The sequence below is a fragment of the Salvelinus alpinus genome, chromosome 8 (genome assembly GCF_045679555.1).
Source record: "Salvelinus alpinus chromosome 8, SLU_Salpinus.1, whole genome shotgun sequence".
Lineage (NCBI taxonomy): Eukaryota > Metazoa > Chordata > Actinopteri > Salmoniformes > Salmonidae > Salvelinus > Salvelinus alpinus.
The window spans coordinates 39,362,383-39,381,301 of record NC_092093.1 but is presented as its reverse complement, the minus strand read 5'-3'; the positions used below and the strand labels follow the sequence as shown (position 1 = coordinate 39,381,301).

Here is an 18,919-nt window from a genome sequence, read left to right as displayed (position 1 = left end):
CCGTGTGACTGTATTCTAGTGATACTCCTCTAGCAGGACCAACCCAACAGGTCCACATTGTTCCTGACTACTGGAAACCAAGCATGTATGTTGACTTCATGTTCGATCATTTTGCCCATGGACACATTTCTGTTTGCAGCCCATGGCCGTATTCATTAGACACCGTAAGGAAGAAAACCAACAAACTGGGTGGGACTACCTGAACTTGAAACTTGTTGCAAATCATTTTGCTATGGTGTACACTATTGAATACAACCCATGTTGTGAAATGGACTGGATGTTTAATTTGACCCAGAGCTGGAATCTCCCTGGACACCTTTTGTTCTTGGTTTATTCTCATGGTGACGCAGTACGGTGAGGAAAAAGGGTTAGAGAAAGAGTGAGAGAGAATGGGAGAGAGAGTGAGAGAGAGGAGGGGGTTGAGGGCACACTCCACCTCAAGAGCATCACTTCTGCTCTGAATGAAAGAGGCTTTGCTTTGAAATGGAAACTACTGGCTCAGCAGATGCTTTGAGAGATGAGATTGGTAGAAAGATGAGACAGAGAGAGAGAGAGAGAGAGAGAGAGAGAGAGAGAGAGAGAGAGAGACGGGCAGAAAGATGAGAAAAGAAAGAGAGGGTGGGGGGTTGGATAGACCGCAGGTAGAACAGAGAGTAGCTGGTTTGAGAACACACTTCTCATCCTAGGTTTTAGAGAGAGCGTGTGAGAGTGAGAACGTGTGCTAGACGACAGATAAAGCTGACGGCGGAACACACAGCTTGCATCCCAAATGGCACCCTATTCCCAACATAGTGCACTAGTACCGTCATTGTGTAGGCCGTCATTGTAAATAAGATTTTGTTCTTAACTGACTTGCCTAGTTAAATAAATGTAAAATAAAATAAAATAAAAACTACTGCTACTCTCTGTTCATCATATATGCATAGTCACTTTAACCATATCTACATGTACATACTACCTCAATCAGCCCGACTAACCGGTGTCTGTATGTAGCCTCGCTACTGTTATTTTTCACTGTCTTTTTACTGTTGTTTCTATTTCTTTACTTACCTATTGTTCACCTAATACCTTTTTTGCACTATTGGTTAGAGCCTGTAAGTAAGCATTTCACTGTAAGGTCTACCTACACCTGTTGTATTCGGCGCACGTGACAAACTTTGATTTGATACCAAATTTAAAGCTGTGTCATTGATCATTTCAGTATATGTCTATACAGCTTAAACCAAGCCATGCCTCTAAGGCTTAATAATGGATAGAAATACTGCTTCAATCCTGTAGTAGTCTGTGCACAACCTTACCTCCAACAACTAATGTTTCATCTTACAATGCAGTCTACGATCTAACAGCACAGCACATTGAGTGCTAATGATATAAAGATCAAGAAATGGTGGGGAGGGAGTCTTTCCCTCTAATTCTTCACGTACGCACACAGCGGGTAAAAACAGACAGGCCCTGTGCTGCTTTTCCACCTCAGCGCTGTGGCGGGCTTGATGAGCTGTCGCTGAACGGAGCTTGGCTCCCTGTAGAAGCTCACAGAAGAGAGGAGAGCAGAGCAAAGAGAGGAGAGGCAAGAAGGAGAGCAGAGGAAAGAAGAGCGCTGAGGAAAGCAGTATAGAGGAGAGGAACACTGCACTCCCATCCTCTCTCCCCCATCTGCCCCTGGGACCCAGGCCAACCAATGGCAGCGCGGCAGCCCATCCCCCACCCCCTGCCAACTGCTCAGCCAACCAGCTCCCAGCTCTGCCTGCCTCGGCAGCACACACCCCCACCTCTCTCTCTGCCTGCTTTAGTCTTCCTTCCTCCTCCCTCTCTCTCGTTTTCCTCTCGCTCATTTTCCGTCCCCCTTGTGCGCATTCTAATTATGGGGAGTGAGCCGCAGCGCACGAAGGAGAGAGAGAAGAATCAAAGGAGCTACGGAGAGAAAGGAGAGGAGAAATGAGAGCGAGAGGATACATTCTAGGGCTCAAGAGAAACACTCTCCTTTCAGCCTGCAAGTAAATTAGAATGCAGTGTGTGTGTGTGTGTAGGGAAACACACACACTGCATTCTAATTTACACCCTGCATTCCCACACTCCCCTTCACTCCCCCAAATACCATAGCCCCACTATCAAAGCACGGGCACAGGGGAGAGGACGGGAGCCCAGACATTGAAAGAGGAGAGAAAAAAATTCAGAAGATGGAAAAGAGAAAAAAAGAAGGGAGAAAATGAATGTATGTGTATGTGTAAAGGGGAATGGAAACAGCAGAAAGAACAAAAATCATTTAGGAACGGGAAAGAGGGAGGGGGAGGCTGGTTGTTTCAGAGAGCAGGATGTAGCTAATGAACAGCAGACGAAGACAGAGCAGAGAGACGAAGGAAATCACAGAATGCAGGCTTTTTGCGTTCTCTTCCCGCTCTACTCTGCTATAATCTTTCAAACTCTGCAGCCTCCCCCTTGCCTTGCTGGTTTATTTATTGCGGTGCATTTTTCTGCCTCTGAAACGAGTTCTGGGCTCAAAGCCCCCACTAGACCTTTTAATCATCTTATGCCTCATATTCTCTGTTGGTTCTCGCTCTCGCTCCTCTCCAACTCACTCTTTGAGCTGCACTCGCTCCTATTCTCCCACAAGTAAACATTAGTCAGTTCTATTGTTTTGTAATACAAATATTTCCCTTTCCTTAACCTACCGTTTTCACAAAATGGGCTCTGGATAGAGAAAGATAACAGCGTGGGCAAATAAAAACACACCAAGAGGCACTGCCTGTCTCTGTGTGTGTGTGTGTGTGTATGTGTGTGTGTGTGTGTGTGTGTGTGTGTCTGTGTGTGTGTGTGTGTGTGTGTGTGTGTGTGTGTGTGTGTGTGTGTGTGTGTGTGTGTGTGTGTGTGTGTGTGTGTGTGTGTGTGTGTGTGTGTGTGTGTGTCGCATTTCCATCTACGTGGGCTGGTACCCGTGTCTCACTGGGCCATGGCTCCAGAGGTCCTGCTCGAACTTGGAGCCAAGGAAAAGTCCTGGGTACTTTTCAGCTGGCACTTACATAACGACTTCACAAAGCAACAGTCTTCATGATGCAGCGGTTGTTGATTCCGTTCGCCCCAAGTCTTTAGTGTCACACTCCTGATGGAAACACGATTACACTAGAGCTTACATGAACATAAAACACTGACGACACCCTAGTGTGGGGCTAAGTCCCCCCCCAAAAAGCACCAACCTACACAAATCTGGTGCTCCTAAAGCCTTTTGTAGCTCCTGATTGGCTCTGCTGCTAGAATCTGGTGATGGTGCTAGTGAATATTGTGGCAACCACTATATCACACACACAGTGGATTCCATAATTTGTCTCTCAGTGTACTAGTAACACAACTGATCTGGTGTTATTGTAGATGCTCTTCCCGATAAGGGATTCCTTTGAATTTCACAGTTAACCCAGTGGCCGTGTCCGACTACCCATACTAGCGTACTACATGCTTAAAACGGCATACTATGTACTAATCATCGCATACTATTTAACATGTACCGTTTAGTGAAAAAGCGTAAAGTATGTCACGGCCGCAACACAGTAGCGGCTCCTGACTGGCTGAGTAAGTGGGGCGGGGCCGAGTGCGGGTGGATTTTTCACAAATTCAACAGACATGCGTTGCATTAACCAGCCTGATAACAGCTCATTTCCAATTCAATGAACGTCTTTCAACTCTGAACAGAGGAGGAATGGAGTTATAGGCTTACTCAGGCTGGTTATAGGCAGACTATCACATTCAACCTAAACCGTAGCCCCATCTATCCTATTTATGAAGGACTGAAGACAGAAACAGATCATTTCGTTCCATTTCCATAGACAGTATTTATTTTGGGAAACCAAAGGTCTAAAACATACAGTACCAGTCAAACATTTGGACACACCTACTCATTCAAGTGGTTGTCTTGATTTTTTACTATGTTATACATTGTAGAAGAATAGTGAAGACATCAAAACTATGAAATAACACATACGGAATCATGTAGTAACCAAAAAAGGGTTAAATCAAAATATATTTGAGATTTGAGAATCTTTAAAAGTAGCCAGCCCTTGATGACAGCTTGCACACGATTGGCATTCTCTCAACCAGCTTCATGAGGTACAAAAATAAAATCTCATAAAATTTTATTTGTCACATACACATGGTTAGCATATGTTAATGCGAGTGTAGCGAAATGCTTGTGCTTCTAGTTCCGACAATGCAGTAATAAGGTAGTCACCTGGAATGCATTTCAATTAACAGGTGTGCCTTGTTGAAAGTTAATTTGTGGAATTTCTTTCCATCTTAATGTATTTGAGCTAATCAGTTATGTTCAAGTAACAGACATCCCAACATCAACTGTTCAGAGGAGACTGCATGAATCAGGCCTTCATGGTCAATTTGCTGCAAAGAAAACACTACTAAAAGGACACCAATAATAAGAAGAGACTTGCTTGGGCCAAGAAACACGAGCAATGGATATTAGACCGGTGGAAATCTGTCCTTTGGTCTGATGAGTCCAAATTTGAGATTGTTGGTTCCATCCGCTGTGTCTTCGTGAGACAGAGTAGGTGAACGGATGATCTCCGCATGTGTGGTTCCCACCGTGAAGCATGGAGGTGGAGAGATGGTGCTTTGCTGGTGACACGGTCAGTGATTTATTTTGAATTCAATGCACACTTAATGATGCACATACGTGTGCACAATTCAATGCACACGTATCGCTGCAGAATGGCTACCACAGCATTCTGCAGCGATACGTCAACCCATCTGGTTTGGGCTTAGTGAGACTATCATTTGTTTTTCAACAGGACAATGACCCAACACACCTCCAGGCTGTGTAAGGGCTATTTGACCAAGAAGGAGAGTGATGGATTGCTGCATCAGATGACCTGGCCTCCACAATCACCCGACCTCAACACAATTGATATGGTTAGGGATGAGTTGGACTGCAGAGTGAAGGAAAAGCAGCCAACAAGTGTTCAGCATATATGGGAAGTCCTTCAATACTGTTGGAAAAGTGATCTAGGTGAAGCTGGTTGCAAGAATGCAAAGCTGTCATCAAGGCAAAGGGTGGCTACTTTGAAGAATCTCAAATATAAAATATATTTTTGTTTGTTTAACACTTTTTTGGTTACTACATGATTCCATATGTGGTATTTTATAGTTTGTCTTCATTATTATTCTACAATGTAAAAAAAATAAAGAAAAACCCTTGAATGAGTAGGAGTCCAAACATTTGACTGGTACTGTATATAAATTAAACCCCAACACTTTTCAAACTACTTGGCCTACAATTAACCACCAACACTTTTCAAACTACTTGGCCTACAATTAAACACCACAGCAAAAGCTTCGCTATTCGCCATATTACCAATTAAGTAGCCTAGTTTCGTTGTTGAAGAGAACTAGGGCCTATAACGCACAGCCCACCTCGGCATCTGCATTGTGGAAAAGTGTGCATCGATTTCTACTAGAAGAAGAGCCGAAATGAGTAGGACATCCTGGCATTTAAACCATACTCAAGTTTAGAAAATGCACATACTCCATTTTCGCATACTGAGAACGCATCATGTGTGAGTGCGTCCTTTCCCGTTATTCGTTGATTTCGGTAGCACACCCCATATCTAAATTGATCAGCTGTTGTCAAAGCCGAAAAAGAGTATGACATCGGGGCAATGGAACTACACTGGATTTTCTAAATGTCGCATACTATTAAAAAAGAAAATGCACATACTCAAACGGCCTATTTTAGGACGCAAGTATGGGTATTCTGACAACGCTGGGTGTCATTCCTTATTTAGGCACCAGCATCGCCATCAGCCCCTGGTGCAGAGGAAGTATTATCCGTGTGCCTTGAGTGTGTTTGATTGGAATGTGTACACTTGCGAGTAGTGTAATTAATAGCCGGTCGTGTTGGATCATCCCCGTAATAAAGGGAATTTGAAATATACCCCCCCCCCCCCCCCACTCGTATTTATTTACAGCCAGTCTTTTTAAATAAAATAATAAAATAATACAAATAAAATAAATGTGGTCAGCCTCCTGGAGGTAAATGGGCCTCTCTTTTATTCGTGGTCTTTTCTTAGGCCTTAACGAGGGATGAGTCCCAAATGGCACTCTATTCCCTATATAGTGCATTACCTTGGATCAGAGCCCTATGGGCCTAGTTCAAATATAGTGCACTTGAAAAGGGAATAGGGTGCTATTTGGGATGCAAGCCCAGGCCTCAGAGGTTTAAGGACGGGGAGGCAGCAAAAGGAACCCTGTTGTTGCTGTGTGGTTGTGATGTCTGCTCTGCGTGGTTACAGACACATGCTAATGGAGCTAGCGCTAGAAACCAAAGCCAGGCTCACTAAGCCTCTCTCCTGCTGAGATACACACTAATACCTCATGCAGACTCCCAACTACCTGCCACATAGGTTTCACTCATTATTTACACTGATTGATGCGTGTGTAGCTGGTCCCCATAAGGAAAATTGCTATTTTAGGGGGGGGTTGGGGTTAAGGTTCAGGGGTTAGGGAAAATAGGATTTTGAATGGGAATCAATTGTTTGGTCCCCACGAGGATAGTAAAACAAACGTATGTGTGTGTGTGTGTGTGTGTGTATATGTGTGTGTGTGTCAGAGAAAGATGGCTAATGATGTATGTCCTTATTTTTTTAGACCCTCTTACGCTTTCAGGACACACACACACACACACACACGATTCCCCTTAGACAGTATAGACTTTGTCCCACTATGTTTAAAATAGCTAAAACAAAGGCCTACTGGACAACACAGAGTCACAAGAACAAGGCTACCCCTTTAATACAGAAACATACTTTCTCCACCAGCTCAAAGAAATCTACATTTACTGGCAAAAGTCCCTCTCGTCGCCACTATTTAACCAGACAAGTGGTGCATCTGACAAGTGGTGCATCTCTGATCACCAATAATAATAAATACTGAACAAAAATATAAACGCAACATGTAAAGTGTTGGTCCCATGTTTCATGAGCTGAAATAAAATATCCCAGAAATGTCTTAAACGCAAAAAAAGCATATTTCTGTTTACATCCCCGTTAGTGAGCATTTCTCCCTTGCCAAGATAATCCATCCACCTGACAGGTGTGGCATATCAAGAAGCTGATTAAACAGCATGATCATTACACAGGTGCACCTCGTGCTGGGGACAATAAAAGGCCACTAAAATGTGCAGTTTTGTCACTACACAATGACATAGATGTCTCAAGTTTTGAGGGAGTGTGCATTTGGCATGCTGACCGCAGGAATGTCCACCAGAGCTGTTGCCAGAGAATTGATTGGCTGGGCCTGGCTCCCCAGTGGGTGGGCCTATGCTCTCCCAGGCCCACCCATGGCTGTGACCCTGCCCAGTCATGTGAAATCCATAGATTAGGGCCTAATGAATTTATTTCAATTGACAAATTTCCTTATATCAACTGTAACTCCGTAAAATCGTTGAAATTGTTGCGTTTACATTTTTGTTCAGTAATAGTTCCTTAATTCCTTAAGCCGTTTAAAATGTGGCACGGTTGGATGTGGGGTGATGTAGTGAATAACGCGTGGGCCACTTGGCTCAAGGGTGTGACAGTAAGAGCCTTTGCTCCATTTGTCTCTCACAGACAGACACACCACACAGTTTGAGTGTCTGCTCCGGCAGAATGAGAGAGCAATAGTCATTAGTGGATGTGATATGCGGGCAAAGATATGCATGCACTGTCATGTCGGTGGGCTGCCTCTCCTCTGCCTCTCTCATGCTGCTTTCTGACAAATAAGGGCAGTGTGAACAGGACCCCACATGTACCTCTAACACACACAGTGTATGACAGTAATCCCCCCTTGTGGGTGACTGTCTGCCTCCTGCCCTTCCATCAGCAGGGCTCTATGTCCCGTGGGGCGCTTGTCATCCTGTGTGTGTGTGTGTGTGTGTGTGAGTTGTGTGATGTGTCAAAACGACAGAGGGATCACCTACAGGGGGGGGGGGGGGGGGTTAACGTGCCTCGTATTCAGACAGAACTGACAGATTTCCCCCCGCTGAACAGACACGTGTCAAACAGAGCCCGTGTCCTAAATGGCTCCCAATCCCCTTTATAGTGCATAACTTTTTTTTTTTTTAACCAGGGCTCAGTAGTGCACTATAAAGGGGATCGGGTACCATTTGGGGCAGAGTCGGAGACAGAAGAGCCCATTTTGTCTGGGCTCCATAGGGAACACCTGGCTGACTGAGAAGAGAGGACAGTGTTAGGATAGGCGCCCATGGCTACTCATATACCTCAGCTTTAGAATGGAACTGGAACGGCTGTGAGCAGTATCAGTGATAAAAGCTCATTTCACAGCCATCGCTGCTCTGGGAGGGGCAGGGCTGTAAAAGTCTATGGGAGGAGACTGAGGAGATAAAGGAACAACGCAGTGCACACAAAAATCGGCTGTTTACAGGGCGGCGTTGGTGATTCTGGAGAATTTAAGCCGTATGGGAGAAATCAGGGCCGATGCGAGCTCGACAGGGCTCAGCATTAACGCTTGTTCTTCTTGCCTGGGGCAAGTAAAAATAAATGTCGGACCAGCAGGTTTTAAGTTGCCCGAATGGACAAGTACAAAAAATCACAATAACAAACTAGGCTACTACGACCAGAATTGGATCAAAAGTGTTCTCCGGATGCAATGTGTTGCACACTGTCATCCCAATCGCTGCAGAGCGCATCGGAGCAGAATTATTGCAGGGCCGCATTGACAGGCACGAGCGGTCTTTCAATCATGCAGTCGCAAGATGCATTTTGAGATCAAAACGAGGCTACAGCAAACATTTGTTGGTAATAATTACCAGTTAGTATGTTATTTGCCCAGTTAGTTAATCCTGGAAAAGTCATGGTGTGTGCATTACCCGTGTGTGTTACCAGTTACCAGTGTTACCAATTATTCATCCCCCTTGGCGTTTTTCCTATTTTGTTGCATTACAACCTGTAATTTAAATAGATTTGGTATTTGGATTTAATGTAATTTTTAAATTGGTGAAGTAAAATGGAGGGGGGAAAAATCTAAAAATGTCTAAAAGTGGTGCGTGCATATGTATTCACCCCATTTTCTATGAAGCCCCTAAACAAGATCTGGTGCAACCAATTACCTTCAGAAGTCACATAATTAGTTAACTAAAGTCCACCTGATTGCAATCTAAGTGTCAAGTGATCTGTCACATGATCTCAGTATATATACACCTGTTCTGAAAGGCCCAAGATTCTGCAACACCACCATGAAGACCAAGGAGCTATCCAAACAGGTCAGGGACAAAGTTGAGGAGAAGCACAGATCAGTGTTGGGTTATAAAAAAATATCAAAAACTTTTAACATCCCACAGAGCACTATTAAATCCATTATTAAAAAATGGAAAGAATATGGCACCACAACAAACCTGCCTAGAGAGGGCCACCCGCCAAAACTCACAGACCAGGCAAGGAGGGCATTAATCAGAGAGGCAACAAAGAGACTGAAGGAGCTGCAAAGCTCCATATCTGTCCATAGAACCACTTTAAGCCATACACTCCACACAGAGCTGGGCTTTACGGAAGAGTGTCCAGAAAAAAGCCATTGCTTAAAAAAATAAAATAAGCAAACACGTTTGGTGTTCGACAAAAGGCATGTGGGAGACTCCCCAAACATATGGAAGAAGGTACTCTGGTCAGATGAGACTAAAATTTAACTTTTTGACTATTTCCGGTGCAAACCCAACACCTCTCATCACCCAGAGAACACCATGAAAACATCGGCAGGGACTGGGAAACTGGTCAGAATTGAAGGAATGATGGATGGCACTAAATACAGGGAAATTCTTGAGGGGAAACCTGTTTCAGTCTTCCAGAGATTTGAAGACTGGGACAGAGGTTCACCTTCCAGCAGGACAATGACCCTAAGCATACTGCTAAAGCAACACTCGAGTGGTTTAAGGGGAAACATTTAAATGTCTTGGAATGGCCTAGACAAAGCCCAAACCTCAATCCAATTGAGAATCTGTGGTATGACTTAAAGATTGCTGTACACCAGCAGAACTCATCCAACTTGAAGGAGCTGGAGCAGTTTTGCCTTGAAGAATGGGCAAAAATCCCAGTGGCTAGACGTGCCAAGCTTATAGAGACATACCCCAAGAGACTTGCAGCTGTAATTGTTGCAAAAGGTGGCTCTACAAAGTATTGACTTTGGGGGGGTGAATAGTTATGCCTGCTCAAGTTCAGTTTTTTTGTCTTATTTCTTGTTTGTTTCACAAAAAAATGTATTTTGCATCTTCAAAGTGGTAGGCATGTTGTGTAAATCAAATGATACAAACCCCCCAAAAATCTATTTTAATTCCAAGTTGTAAGGCAACAAAATAGGAAATATGTCAAGGGGGGGTGAATATTTTCGCAAGCCACTGTAATCCTGGCAGTTACAAAATGTTCTTAGAATAGCCTAATTGACAAGTAACTCCTATGCTGTCAAGATGTCCCCTGAACACTGCATATTTTAACCATATGTTAACCCTTATGAGTCAACCTGCGCATCACTAGTGTACAGGGTTCACAAAAGCCAAGGCTAAGAATGTTTACTGTAGGAGCCGTAGAACAGAACACACGAGGGAGAGAGGAGAAACACAAACAGATGGAAACCTGGAGGATACAGGGTGTACAAGGGCAACACATCAGCAGAAACTCCTAGTATGGATGTAGGAGTGTGTGCTTATGAAAGAGTGATCGAGAGACAGAACGAGAGAGAGCAAGGGTTGATGAGACAAGAGGAGCAGAAACACATTAGTGGAAACCAAGGCTGTTCTCAGGGCAGGCAGACCTGGTTGTAAGCTAGATATGTTTGAGTCGTGTTGGGGACAATTTTAGCTAACCCGAACCCCTTTCCTAACCTGCCACGTTAATTCCCCTAACCTGCTATGAAAAGTCACTTCTGCTAGTCAAAACCCGACAGGCCTCCCCTGAGAGCAGTCTGAGTATCCACTAATGCAATACAGCATTAGAGGGCTGAATGCGTCACCATTTCCATCCCAGCACCCCACCACTGTTCTCTTCCGTACTCAGACTCGTCAGTAGTTTCCCCTCATCGCCACTGATCTCCATCTGGGCCAGATGCATCCCAAATGGCACCCTATTCCCTATATATTGCACTACTTTTGACCAGGGCCCATAGGGACTATATTAGGGAACAGGAGGCCATTTGGAACAACGACGGAGTACAGCGCGAACTCCCAATGCCTCTCATAAAGTAGATGAGAAATAATGTTTCTTTCCCCTAATGGATCTGATGATCACTCCAGGCGAGCTTGCAGTTAAGGATGACTAATCAATCTCCCATCTTAAGCTGACTTCGGAGAAATAGATGAAAGGGATAGAAGAGGCCTTTGAAGGCCCGTGATGAGAGATCAGCTGAAGAACTCCGAAGACTTCTCTCACCCAGTGAACAATGCACCAAACATGGGAGAAAGTGTAGCCTAAGCTGTTCTTATTCAGGGCACCTAACACTACGGGTACCGTTGAAGCCCGTCCCAAATGACACCTAATTCCCGCACTATACAGGAAATAGGACACCATTTGGGACACAACCATGGGTGAAAGTGTATCCTATGCAGTACTTTATTCAGGACACCTGAATAACTACAGATTTGATTGATCAGAGTGTAACTAGCCAGAGGTTTTTCTGAAGCGGAGGTTCATCTGTGAGGATCTGCATTTTGAATGAGCCTTGCTAGCCACACGCATAGAAGCCACCAGTGTCCACCTTTCACACCATATTGACAAAACAGACTTACGTCTATGCGAGCTCACTTCAAATGAAATGGCATAGAGGCCCAAATATTTTATGAGGGTAAACAGTGCACCAAAATGGCACACAGTTCCTTATATAGTCCAATACTTTTGATCAGGGGCAATAGTGCTCTGGTCAAAAGCAGTGCCCTATATAGGGAATAGGGTGCCATTTGGAGAACATACTGGGCTACATCCCATGCTTCCACCAGTCTGTCTTTATGAAGAGGCCAGAGTAGGCATAAAGCAGGCCTGATGACATTCAGGTTGGCTGAAGGGACTAGCAGGATGCAAATGCACTTAGTGCTGAGAGACTATCAGTCACTCAGTGAGACAAGCCACTCTGTACCCTCTCTCCACTAGATTAGTGGCTACTGCTGCCTGCCTTCATAAAACAGAGAAGCACCGTGTCGGCGTCCCAAATGGCACCCTATTCCCTAATCAAAAGTAGTGCCATTTGGGACACAACCCAGAAGGAAACAGAGGAGTAATTCACTTAGATCCATCTGGCCTCACTCTGCTCCCTCCCATAGAGAACCAGGTGCTGTTGCCAGACATTTCTTCCACCATTAGTTTATACTTAGACACCACTAGTAAATAAAACGATCCATAATCCTTCATCATGAGTTTTGTGGCATACTAGGAATGGGACGGGGCTTTTTCTTGAACAAAGAAGGCAGGTTATTGGTTGGTGGGGCAAAATGCCACCGGCTTATCACTAAAGCGGCCATGTTTAAAGTGGCTATGTAGACACCGCAATCTAGCCAAAATGACAGTTGCTGCCTAGAAATATGTTCTATTTTATTTCAGATTAAAGCATATTTTATACTGGCAGCTCACCCACGTGACACTTCCATCATGTCTTGTGTCAATGGTCGTAACTCCTGTTGTGGGCTAGATCCACTATCCAGCTCTGTTAGTTCCAATCAACTATCTCTCCAAAAGGTGTGGCACATCTATTCCATCATGGTCATTGATGGTAACTCTTGTAAGGTGAACGGCGACATCAATTGTTACAGCTCTGTATGTAAACGCTTCATGACCTGTCTATTGTTATCACATGCAAAAGAGAGCACTGAGAGGTAGGAAAACCAGTCAGGCTGTGAAACAAACTCACAGTACTACTTGCAAAACTCAGACACTACTATGACACGCAGACACACACACACAGTGGTCCAGCGCTCGAGCTTGGTGCCCGAGCTCAGTGTCTGAAAGCCTACCTACCGCGTGTGTCTGATAGCCCAGAGCAGTGCTGCGTAGTACGGTATACGGTATCTAGTTCTAATACGGTATCAAAGTGACACTTCCTGGATCCTGGTTTTGTAGGCCAAGAACAATTCTCAAATTTGCATCAAAGAAATGTAAGATATTAAAATGTATACGTGTTTCCGAGTGAATTTACCTCCCATATGCCAGTTTTATAATTATTTGATGGCCAAGAAGCACAAAGCCAAAAAGTTAGAACACACATGAACTACAACTACTGATTCCCACTAGCTGTATAAGTCTCACTTGAGACAGCCTGCCGGTCTTTCATTTATTTTTACTGGTTGGCAACGTTTAGTAAAAAATAAATATATGTATAAAAAAATAATATAAAACAAATGGCCTGTAATTAACAGGTTCTTACCCTCCTGTGAGTCCTCAACTCGAGCAGGCACGATCCAGCATACTAACACTGTCGGCGAAGTGTCTTACTTCTTCAGCTTCAAATATTTGAATTAAAAGGCATTGAGTATGAGCAAATTTGTACACAAATACAATTTTATATATCTTACATTACCTTGTTGTCGTGAATTTGATTATATAATCTTGAAGCCTAGTCAAGAGATTATGGGACACGACCGGGAAGTATGACGTAGGAACCAGGGGTGGAAATTAACAGGTAGATTGGCAGTTGAGAATGTTTATTTCACCAGCCACGTTAGCGGGCGGTCACACAGAGAATTTGGGAACATTTATTTTATTTTTTATCTGAAGGCCAAATTGACAAGAAAGGCTACTAAAGTGTGAATTTGTCCTTGTGTTTCTTGTCCAGTTATACCATTTTATTCACACACTTATTTTTCAATGTTAGTTTGAGTTTGTTGCAACTCCCTGCTACTCGGAAGGAATCACAGTCAGACTTTTTTCATCACAGACAAGCTAGTGCCCAAGTTACCACGGTAACGGCCCATCCCTTATAGGGGCAGCTGAACATTTTTGTCGCATCTAAGGATTGTACTTGATTGAGCAGGGATCACTCCTAAAAACAGTAATTCATTAACTTATAGGCACTTCTTATCAATAAAGATGCACTATGCAGAAAATCACTGCCATTTTCTGGTTGCTAAAATTCAAAAAGTTTGCCCAATTTCAGTTTGTGATAAAACAAGCAAGTATAGTGTAGAGAATTACATTTAGTTAAGTATTCAGACCCTTTCCTCAGTACTTGTTGAAGCGCCTTTGGCAGCAATTACAGCCTAAAGTCTTCTTGGGTATGACGCTACACGCTTGGCACACCTGTACTTGGGGCGTTTCTCCCATTCTTCTCTGCAGATCCTCTCAAGCTGGATGGGGAGCGTCGCTGCACAGCTATTCTCAGGTCTCTCCAGTGATGTTAGATCAGGTTCAAGTCTGGGCCACTCAAGGACATTCAGAGACTTGCCCCGAAGCCACTCCTGCATTGTCTTGGCTGTGTGCTTAGGGTCGTTGTCCTGTGGGAAGGCGAACCTTTGCCCCAGTCTGAGGTCCTGAGCACTCTGGAGCAGATTTTCATCAAGGATCTCTGTGTACTTTGCTCCGTTCATCTTCCCTCGATCCCAACTAGTCTCCCAGTCCCTGCCACTGAAAAACATCCCCACAGCATGATGCTGCCACCACCATGCTTCACCGTAGGGATGGTGCCAGGTTTCCTCCAGATGTGACGCTTGATATTCAGGCTAAAGAGTTCAATCTTTGTTTCATCAGACCAAGGGAATCTTGTTTCTTATAGTCAGAGTCATTTAGTTGCCTTTTGGCAAACTCCAAGCGGGCTGTCATGTGCCTTTTACTGAGGAGTGACTTCCGTCTGGCCAAACAACCATAAGGCCTAATTGGTGGTGTGCTGCAAAGATGGTTGTCCTTCTGGAAGGTTCTCCCATCTCCACAGAGGAGCTATTTCACAGTGACCATCGGATTCTTGGTCACCTCTCTGACCAAGGCCCTTCTCTCCCGATTGCTTAGTTTGGCCGGGTGGCCAGCTCTAGGAAAAGTCTTGGTGGTTCCAAACTTCTTCCATTTAAGAATGATGGAGGCCACTGTCTTCTTGGGGACTTCCAATGCTGCAGAAATGTTTGGGTACCCTTCACACTAGAGAGACAAGAGAGAGCATGAGAAAACGTGTTTTCATCAGTCATGGAAATAAAAGTGCTGAAAACAAGTTGACTCATTATTTAGAAAGAATATGGAGAACAAGCTATAGGGCGAAAAATACCTGAGGTACAGCCGACTAGTGCTACTGTAGCTAACGCTACCTAGCATAAATAAATACAATATACATATCATTTTTTACAAATCAATACTTTTTAGTCAAAGTATCTATATCATAACGTCCGAAATAATATTGCGACATGAAACTTGATCGTTTCTTCAACCATCACTAGGCCTGTGGCTCCTGGATTGGCAGCTGGTGATTAACTAAAGACCCAGCTGGGTTGCTGGTAGCTGTGACAGGGTGCGCTTCCCAAATGGCACCCTTATCCTTACATAGTTCACTATATAAGGAATAAGGCTGACCTGTGGCAGTGACAAGGATGAGCTACCACGATACAGCTATAGACACTACACTTACCCTGGGGGTGGGATCACTGCTGTATCTGAGGAGGACAGTGTGTTTTGCTTTCACATAGACAACCCAATGAGAAATCAGCAGAAGCATTGGAAGTAACAGCATGCAGGTCTGGTACAAACAAGTTTCAACAAAATGACCTCTGGTAGTCATAGACCAGGGGTTCCCCAAGGCATCCTTATTCACATTTAAAAAATGACTAATGTTTTTGTATATCAAAGACAGTGGTGTAAAGTACTTAAGTAGTACTTCAAAGTATTTTTACTTAAGTATTTTTTGGGGGGGCATCTGTACTTTACTTTTTATATTTTTTGACAACTTTTACTTTACTACATTCCTAAAGAAAACATTGTACTTTTTACTCCGTACATTTTCCCTGACAACCAAAAGTACTCGTTAAATTTAAATGCTTAGCAGGACAGAAAAATTGTCAAATTCAAGATCTTATCAAGAGAACACGTGGTCATCCCTACTGCCTCTGGCCTGGTGGACTCACTAAACACAAATGCATCTTTTGTAAATAATGTCTGAGAGTTGGAGTGTGACCCTGGCTATCCATACATAAATTAAAAAAGAAAATGGTAATAAGGAATTTTAAATTATTGATACTTAAGTATATTTTAGCAATTATATTTACTTTTGATACTTAAGTATATTTAAAACCAAATACTTTTAGACTTTTACTCTAGTATTTTACTGGCTGACTTTCACTTTTACTTGAGTAACTTTCTATTAAGGTATCTATACTTTTGCTCAAGTATGACAATTGGGTACTTTTCCCACCACTGATTAAAGACAACACCGCCTTGTTTTTTACATTTTATTTGAGTGATACACGAAAATGTTGTTTTGAAGCTCATTTCCTGCGATTATACGTAGTTTAACAAGACTCATGACATCTTTTAGATAAGTTATTTAAATGATAATAATAGATAAGGAAAATAAAGTCTCAACCTGATTTCCCTTAATGTTGAGCTACCAAATATGTTTTATAATTATTATAAACCCTCAGGGTGATTATACATATTCTCTTTTACAGAAAGTGATTCGATCAATTGATAGCGACAGAGTCACAGATTGTAGAAGATTGCTTCCCAAGCAAAGTCCAATTTCTTTGACTCTTCGTAGCTCAGCTTCTGAATGTCTTAGAGACAAACCAAGAGTGAGAGCCAGTTTCATCATAGCGCTTGATGGTTTTTGCGACTGCACTTGAATAAACTTTTTAAGTTCTTGAAATGTTCCGTATTGACTAACCTTCATGTCTTAAAGTAATGATGGACTGTTGTTTCGCTTCGCTTATTTGAGCTGTTCTTACCATAATATGGACTTGGTCTTTTACCAAATAGGACTATCTTCTGTATACCCGCACTACCTTGTCACAACACAAGTGATTGGCTCAAACGCATTAAGGAAAGACATTTCACAAATTAACTTTTAACGATGCACACCTGTTAATTAATTGAAATGCATTCTAGGTGACTACCTCATGAAGCTGGTTGAGAGAATGCCAAGAGTGTCCAAAGCTCTCATCAAGACAAAGGGTGGCTACTTTGAAGAAACTAAAATATTTTTTTTTGGGGGGGGGGGGGGGGGGGTTACTACATGATTCCATATGTGTTATTTCCTAGTTTTGATGTCTTCACTATTATTCTACAATGTAGAAAATAGTAAAAATAGAGAAAAACCCTGGAATGAGAAGGTGTGTCCAAACTTTTGACAGGTACTGTAGGTATAAACAATCGCGAGTTGTAAAAAACAAAAACAAATGTTTCGCCCGTCAAATCAAAGAAAATCCCACTCCCCCCAGCAAACGTTGCCGCCCCATATGGGGGGCACGCCCGCAGGTTGGGAACCCCTGACATAGACAAATTTGAAAGTGTGGACAGGGTTACGAATAAGATTTTTTTTTTTTTAAGTTCTGAAGAATATTACCGTAATATAATACTACTAAATAATACCTGTGAGAGTCAAGGACAAGCATGCAAGCAACTGTGGACAGTCAGTGTAAAAAAAATGTAAATCTTGGAAATTGTATTCCTTGGCGGGGTTCCCTATGCCATTGTTCCGTGATGACACAGTGAGTGCTTTATAAATAGAAGGACTCTGCCTGCACACACTCTGCATGTCATCTGCCCGCCCAAAGCCGCAGGTCACGCAGCATGTCTACAACACTCAGTGGTAGGCCTCTTACGGTCCTCAGCTAACCCATCAGCTATCCATACACAGAGACAGACACACTGACTGAGACACACACAGGTTTATCAGGCGCTAAGTGCATGACTCCGATGTGAGATGATAAATAAATACTCAAATGTGTCTCCAGTCTGTGTCTCAGCTGGAGATCTTTAAAGAGCTGGCTGGCGATATGCCATCAACACAGTTGGACTCCCATGCTTTCTATTTAGAGCACAGAGAAAGAAGGGCATCTTTAAACCCTGCCTGAATGTTGCCCAAGAGAATCATGAGACCAAAACAGGATAGCACACTCTAATCTATCCAAATTACTCTTTGAAATCGTATCCAGCGATGAGATTCCCTGCGTACACCTCGGCTGCCCGGACTGGCCTTACATTTTTTTTGCTAAAATTACTCTTAAGTTGACCTCCATAATGATTTTTCCCTCTCAGGAGCAAACGAGGAAAAGGGGGGGGGGGGGGGGGGGTCTATTCTAGCAATGCTTATTGGTGCAAGTCAAAACATTAACAGCTAAGCATGGTCATTAGCTATGAAATGGACAGTAAAATCTACAAGTCCTGCTCTATGACACAGAAGCGGGGGGGGGGGGATGCATGGGAGCGACGAGGAAGAGCGCCGATTGGCTCAGAGAGCCGTGGGCCCACCCTGACTGACATTCCTGTGCTCCAATGGCGTGCCGACAGCTCAGTGGCGCACTGGAGAGCCGCAGAGGAGAGACTGCAGCAGGGAAAGAGGAGTAGAGTAGAGGAAAAAGGCTGAGAGCTGAGCTCCTCCATGAGAAAGCAAATAAGGCCTGAAATGAGGCCTGTGTTAGTAAAGTCAGCTTAAAAGCCACGGAGAACCAGCCCTCAGTGGGAGACTGGCATTGAACTAGGGCTGCTTCCCAAATGGCACCCTATTCCCTACATCATGCATTACTTTTGACCAGAGGGACCCTTTTCAAAAGTACTGCACTTTATATGGAAATAGAGTGTCATTTAAGACTTAGTCCAGGTTTCCAGTCACTGTGGGGGAATCTGGCCCGTGCCTCAGTAATAAGTGACAGCGGGAAGAGTGGTGTTTTACAGACTGAGCCTGATGTTGGGCCCAGTTGAAGCCTTGTGGTCTTGTTAAAGCAGTGGCAAGGACCCAAAAGGTCATGTCAGCCCAGACAAGTGTC

General features: G+C 43.6%; 1 protein-coding gene across 7 annotated transcripts in view; it reads right to left on the bottom strand.

Annotated features, from left to right (window-relative positions):
* The window catches only part of LOC139583098 (AT-rich interactive domain-containing protein 1B-like), a 105,652-nt gene that overhangs the window by 41,765 nt on the left and 44,968 nt on the right, over positions 1-18,919 (bottom strand). The window lies entirely within an intron of this gene.